The 7,745-nt window shown below is 36.9% G+C and overlaps 1 protein-coding gene across 1 annotated transcript in view; it reads right to left on the minus strand.

The window, feature by feature from the left end:
- COL3A1 (collagen type III alpha 1 chain) overlaps positions 1–7,745 on the minus strand; it is a 54,108-nt gene that overhangs the window by 45,657 nt on the left and 706 nt on the right. The window lies entirely within an intron of this gene.

Here is a 7,745-nt window from a genome sequence, read left to right on the forward strand (position 1 = left end):
TTAATACCAGAGGTCACAAGCATTGGCACTGAAGTGACTGCCTGAAGCCTGGCACCCATTAGCTCTCCCAGGGCTATACAGCAACATTGTCTGCTGGCACAGACCGAGAACAAACAGCCCTGCGGAGCAGGGGAAGGCTACGATGTCTTAAACAGATACAGCCAGATTTATCAGAGGTTATCTGTCAGAGTCCTTAAAAGATATGAATGGAAGAACTTGAGCCAGCAAAATGTGATAAATGAAGAGGCTTTGTATCTATTTTTTTTTTCCTCTTTACTGAAATAAGTTTGGAATATGCTTTCTGTCTTCAGCTGCTCTAACAGGAAAAGAATCAGTTGGATTTGAACTCCTCTTTTCACTTTTGTATATTTGTGTTATTCTGTTCATGCTAAAAAGGGAGATATAAAAAGAGGGCCACCCTGCCAACATCTAAGCCACCAACAGGCTTAGAATATTGTACAAAGAATGTTACAAATATCAGAGCAGATTTCAATTGCTCTTTCCAAAAAGTCACAATTCCCACCACGCAGCCTATTGTTTGCTTTCACTAGAACATTCTTCCTTCAGCAACTGGCACGGAACAGCCACCACTCAGTAGGGAAACAAGCAAACACCAGACAGCAGATCTAAAGCCAAATACAAAAWATATATATAAATTTTTAAAAGACCCTCTCATGAACATAGAAATAGCTAAAGGAAAACATGGGGGATGCAGTTCATTTGCTCTTTGATGCTTAGTGTGGCTATTACACTGAACATCAAAGGAACAATGAGCGATGCTTCCCATATTTTCCATTAGCTGTATTCAAGTGAGCAATTGTTTCTGTCATGTCTATTTGAAAAAGGAGCTGTAATTCTACTCTTGCCTCCTTTCCAAAAAGAAAAGAGCAAGAAGAAAAAGAGGGAGGGAGAGAAGTAGCAGCACAAAGGCAAAGAGTAGGGGAAAATCATACATATTTGCAAAACATGTTTGCTAATGCACTGACTGGTCACTGGGTGTAATTTTCAGTGGAAACAAATTATGTCCAGAAATTTTCCAAGAACTGCTAATATTGAATTGCTGTGAGAAGTAGTTTCCACTCACAGACCATCCTGTTACACCTACTACTGCAAACATGCACGGAGTCTTCTCATGATTCTAGTGTCCATCACATTACTAGACCTGGGAGTAAAACTGAGCCTAAATCTAGCATAGTTGACCACAGAAGTTTTTGTGCACATGGAAGCAAATCTTTTACTGGCCTGGCAGGAGAGTAGAGGTTTCCATATCACCTTCCAGTGTAGAAAACAAATTAAATGAAATCAAAAAACAGCAGTAAAGAGGGATGCTTTCAGGATTGGTCCCCYGAGGCTATGGACACCTTTGTGTTTCTCTGGCTTATGTTCAATGGCTTATTCTGGTACAAACTCAGCTACAGCCTTAAATCTACAAATTTATCCCCCACTTCTTTAGAYTCATTGGGGTGCCCCTTTAGCCATAAGTAAAGGCTTAGTCTTTTCAAATTAAAAAAACATATTCAGTCTTAAAAAATACATCTTTCCRTTATTATCACATTCTTCCCTATTTAATGTCCCATGCATGCTTTCTTTTCCCTGGCAGGCATTTCTTTCACAGAGTATTTGTGAGAATCAAAGCAAGACAAACATGTGCAGACATTATTAAAGGGTGTACTATTTTCCTTCTCATTCTGATAGTTCATGTTTAAATGAAGGGTTTGACGTAAATAAGGGAAAATGGAAGTAGTCTCTTAACTAATCTGAAAGGAATCTCCTCTGCTGTACTTTCACTAAACAAAGGCAGAAGTCCCAGAGCTGAAGTTTACTCAAACTAAAGCCAACAAATGAATGTTGTTGGAGGGGGTTATAGCATGTTTCCATTGTCATTTTGACATGAAACAGGCAGACATTTCAACTTTGACTGCAAAATCAGACAACAGGATTGATTTTGAAGTAAAAGTAAATAAAATCAGTGGTTAGAAGAAGGGCTAAATTTTCTCAAGCAAAATGGAAAGAACCTTTCCTAACAAATACAAGATGAAAAAAAATGATTATTTGAAAATACAAATGCAAAATACAATTTATTATGCTGCTGTGTGAAAGATATTGCTCTATATTCAAAAAGGGAATTAATTCTTCCTTGCATCCTTTCAGCATTTAAGATGGGGTTAGGAAACATCTTTATCACTATTAAAATTACTAAAGAGCCTTCCTGACCTCTGTAAAGTCTTACAAATACTCTGATTTGTTACTTCGCTGCAATGATTATCAGTCCACCAGCCAAAACCAGGAGCAAAGGAAAGGTTAATCTCTGAAGCTATTATACAGCGTCAGATCAATGTGAGCAGTACTAACGACTCAGCCCTTACACAAAAAATAAGAATCTACACATAAATACGAGAAATTTATTTACCTAAACCATAAAGTATCTGAGTCTGTATTGCATATGGAAAGATTAGAAAATTCCGTAGGAATTCCTCAGAGCTCTTCTAGGGAGATAGTATTTCTTGTCAGGGAAACCATGGCGAGGACAAAAAGTTTTGCATAACCTGTGCAACAAAAGCATTAATGGAAGAAAGCAACTCCAAATAGCTGTTCTGCATCAGTAACTACACCAAACCACTGGCTCCCATACRTAGTAGCAGCATGGCCACTGAAAGACAATTGCAGAGTTACCTTGTGGCATACATACAACAAACAGAAGATCAGAGAGAGCAGCATGGCCCTAAACAACCTTCCCTCCAGCAGGAATCCCGTGTGGGGATCCTGGGCACAGGGCAGCACAGTGATGGCCACAGGCTGTGGCACACTTCCAGACCCACCAACACAGCCCTCAGCAACATCTGAAAGAACCAGTGGAAGTGTTGCTCTCTTAGAGAACCGAAACAAAAAAAACACTCTTCTGGCATCGCTCCTGAATAACAAATTACATGCTCAGTTCTCTGAAGAGGACATAMAGAAAAGTGTTGAACAAGGGACAGTCTGGCAAAGTACTGCTGTAACTGCTTCAAGGTAAAATGATAAYACTAAATTGCTTGCATTTTTCTTCCACTTGTGGTTTAAGATTATCCATGTCTGCCAAAAATCAAAACCAGAAAATCTCAAGACATACAGGTAGACATAAGGTGCTAAACAGAAATCCTTTCTGCGGTGAGTAAGTCTTAAACTGGACCCTTAACCACCTTAAAGCTGCACAACTTAGCAAGCTACAAGGAGGAGAAATGAGATAACAGCTTCACGTTAAATCAGAAAACATTTTATTCTATCTACTCTTTTCATGTTCTAGCTTTACTTTCTAGGCATTGCCAATGATAAAATGGATTTCGCTTCATCACATAGAATTTCTGCAGTTATGTTGGAAGCTAATGTAGTCATTGAAGCCCACCAAAAAATATAGGTAACAGCATACCTTTGCCATTATCAACAGTTTTCATCTTCTTAGCTGTGATTTTTGCTTTATTTCATAAACAAGCACAACTGAAACATAATAATCTGGAATATTAATAGACACAATCATTGCGTTAATTTCCACTTCTGTTGGTTTTGAAGAATCRTTACTTCAAACTGACAAATGAAAACAAGCAACTGTTACAACAGTTGTGGTTTGTGCTCTTTTCCAGACTACTAATCTACCATAAAAGCATTAAGAGTAACACAACTTTCATGTTGCCTGCTAGCCAGAGAAAGCATGCTTTGCTACTGCTTGCCCCTAYTGGTCGGCTGAACCTTTCAACTATGAAGAGATCGCTACTAATTCAAAACGATAAATATCAGTATGCATCAATTCTATTACTGATATAGAGCATATTTTCCAGATTATAAAGCCAGGTATGTCCCACCCTCTGAACGTTTCTGATTAAAGCAAGGTTTGAACAACAGTAGTCCATAATCAGATAATGACAAATAGATCCTTGCAAGTCTGGTTTATCAGCCAATCTGTGAAACAAAGAGGTGGTAGTAATTCATTCCTTTCTTTCTCTTGAACAGCATCAATTAAAACTAACATGCAGCTGTGCCATTTGCCTATTTCAAACCTCAAAACTTTGTCAGCAACTAGAAGAGGAAATAGGACCTGCTTCTAATCTCTAACACTAAAAAGAGAGCATATGTAATGGCTTCGACTGAGGCCTCAACAAYAATAATAGTGCCAGAAGAAACGCCCTTCTACCTCTGCCTCTTCTCCCTGTAATAAAATAATAGATGTTTCCAACTCCATCTCCACTTTCAAAAGCTCAGTCTGCCTAGCCTTAGTCTTAAATTAGAAACAAATACAGAAAACAAAGAAAGGGATATTTAATGGTCTCATTTTCTTAAGGCTAATTTCTTCCAGGGATGCRTGGTCTAGAATGTGTTTATGAAATTTGTCATATTTCCAAGAACACATATATAACTAGTTAGAGGGAGTGGATTCCCCAGGCTTTCGTTTAGTCCAATTTTTCCAAATCAGAAAGTGATTTTTCACTTTTCCTAAAAATAACCTTGCTTGCAATGTACTTGGTACAAACCATTTAGGATATTTAGAGAAGTAGAGGACAAGAACGGAAGACTCCTGATCTATCATACTTTCATGTAGCCCAGGCTACTTATGAGGGTGTAACAATCTTTTGGCACAGAGTGAGGGTACCAAACATGCATCATCTGGGTTTACCTTCAAGAATCTGGAGGAGGAATCATCTATGNAAAAAAAAAAAAAAAAAAAAAAAAAAAAAAAAAAAAAAAAAAAAAAAAAAAACATGAGGAAAGACAATCATTAGCATTATCCCATTACTCTAGCTAATTTATGAATAAAAATGCATAGGTACAGGGTTGCATATAGGTAAAGTGCTAAAAAATACCAGGTTGGAGATTCCACAGATACACTACATGCCTATGCTACTATGCAGTACCCATCTACTCCAGTACCCATCTAACTTTTTTCCACTAAAAAAAAGAAGAAAATAAAATGGCTAAATTAATGGCATACCTATTTGTAAGTATTCTTGAAATAATATCCTTCTGAGTATTTTAATCAGAAATGGCTGTTCAGTATAAGGAGTCCTTTGCATGTTGGCTCCTGAAACCTACATACGATTGCTGTATTTCACTCTAAAACTGTAATTTAGCACTCAGACTAATATGAAAGGTCAGTAAGTCTTCTCAAAGATATTTTAAGATTCATTCATTATCTCCAAAATGAGTTCTTGACCAAACATCCAAGTACTTACATTACAATGAAAGTACTAAATTACTTCAGAGCAAAAAATCAGCTGGAAAAATAATGAAGAGTTTCTGGCTTAGCTGTCATCCAGCTTTAACAGCTGAGACACAACAGAGTTTTTCTGATGACCTCTGTGATGTTCCCCCCAAGTCTATTGGATGTTCATCCAAGGTTTGTCGCGCACAGGTGACTGAGATGTCCTTTTTCACTCAGCACAGGCCCAGTTCCACTTCAGCACCTAGGTAAGTGAGGCTGTGAGTGTGCTGCCTGACAAGTATCTCCAGTCTGCCTAAAATTTGTGCTCTCTTCAGAATGAACTTGTCTTTAYTGACCCTATGAACCTCAGTTAAATGGGATAAATGTAGGTCATTGGACTAGCAAAMGCTTGTAGGAAATAGTATTGTCTGGGTAGAAGACGGATTTCTTTCCTAAAGAAGTACTCAGTTCTTTACATTATTTGGTAGTTTAATATGCAGGATGTAAAATATRCCTTCAAATGATCTATGTTTTGAAACAGAGCTATCAGCCACTAGGAGGCATTTTATCTCGAACATGATCGAGGCTTGGCAGTATCTTACGCTAAGAAGTTTAACACAAATCAGAAAACCTAAACTGACTCAAGCTCCATTGCTAGCTATTATAGCAAGACAAAGAAACACATAGCCCAGAGGTACATGTGACTATTCTAAACTTAGTGTGTACTGTTTCCTTAATATCTTGCCAAGTCTTGTCTCCTGGCAGGATTTTCCAAGGAAAATTTTATATTGACTTACATTTGATACAAACCATATAAACATTTTTCTTGACAAGAGAGAGCATTTTAGCATGTCTGGAAATTCTCTTTTGACTCATGGAAAATTTAGCTTCCCAGTTCATCACTGAAATGTACATGAATTAGCAATGTTAATAATCAACTCCTTTGATTACTAGTTTCACTGTGAGAAAAGAATATTGAATTGTATGGAAAGGAACATTCCAAAGAGAGGACAGAATGCAATATATTAAGGGGCAGCTTCTGTTTTATCAGCTTCTCTAAGTAACTCCATCTCTGTAAGAAGTATGGCAATTAGCCCAGTAAGGAAATGTTGCTACAGCATGGACCAGGAATGCGGCAGAGAAATGAGAATACTCCCTCACACTTTTCATGTACATTGTATTATCACCTCAAATTCACTATTTCTTGAGTCAAATATGTTTTGTACTTTAGAAATGGTCAGAGATCATTCCCTTCAAAGTGAAGGGAAGAGACCTGGCACTCAGAGGCCTTTGTTTATTGGGCCAGATGGAACTACTTTCTTATAGTAGATAATCCCTTAGTTCTCATTCCACTGAAAAAAAATATATATATATATATAAAACATTTATTTATACATATATGCATACTATTGCTGCTGTAAGGAGAGAAAGAATACACAGCATCCATTTGCTCAAGTTTAGTAATTTTTCCTTCTCTGAGAAATACTGAAGATACAATTTATGTATTGAAAAATCAGAAACCTGATAAGTGTTACAGTTTATAGTGAATTATATTTATTCTCTATGGAATATCTTTACAAGTACTGTTTTTTCTTTTAAGATACTTTTCAACATCTACCCTGTGTCTATTCTTTGGGAGGAACAGTGCTTTTCCAGATTCATTTGGGCTTTTTGTTGTTGTAGATGATGTTACCTGATTTGCTCATGAGCAGAGCATTCTGAGCTTCAATTGCTCCACTGCCAAAAGCCTGCTGTTAGACTCATAGTAACCTTCTAGGCAGAAGTTCCTTTCCAGGTACACTTAGGCAGATAGATTTACCATGAAATGGCTAAAGTAACCGTTYTCACGATTTGTATTACGTAAACTAGGATAGGATGCGGGTTTAAAAGCATGTGGCTTTGCTTTACTGCAGTACAGTTTATTTGGCTGCCACTTATCAAGTTATTTGTAAAATTATTCATTTCTTTAATATATGAATAAATACATTACAGATTTTTTCTTATCTCTAAGGAAGACAAATGTTGTATCTTAAGGAAGGTCTTGTTTAAAGTGTCTGGCAAGCGGGAACAGAGCACAACCAAAAAAGGTCAGATGTACTTGTGGAATGTCATCTGTTTAACTTAAATATTCATAATACGCTTATCTTCACTGTAAGCTAAAGCTGAATACACTGTAAGTATATTATTGTACACAAAGTTTTGTTTTTCTCTAAATTCTATGTTCTTTCTCTCTTTTTTCTTTCTTTTTTCTTTTTTTTGGTGTTCTCTGTTTTTCTCTGTAAACATATGCATACACACATTCACACAGACTCCCAGATACCATCAGCTGTTAATCAGTCTCATGAGGGATTAAAACAGCCTGTAGATGCATGATTGAAGCTATTCTAGCTGAGGGAATTAATTTACCCTTCTGCTTTATATCAAAAGTGAAAATCCTGTAAACTGAGTTATTTTCATGTAGCACTCAGAAAATCCTGTAAACTGAGTTATTTTCATGTAGCACTCATAAAAACCGCTTCATGAAAACTTATTAGAATTTTAAGGCTGTTTTCCACGCACAAATTGTTTTTCTTTT

Source organism: Rhea americana, unplaced genomic scaffold (assembly GCF_003343005.1).
Source record: "Rhea americana isolate MKP2758 unplaced genomic scaffold, rheAme1 scaffold_12, whole genome shotgun sequence".
NCBI classification, from domain to species: Eukaryota; Metazoa; Chordata; class Aves; order Rheiformes; family Rheidae; genus Rhea; species Rhea americana.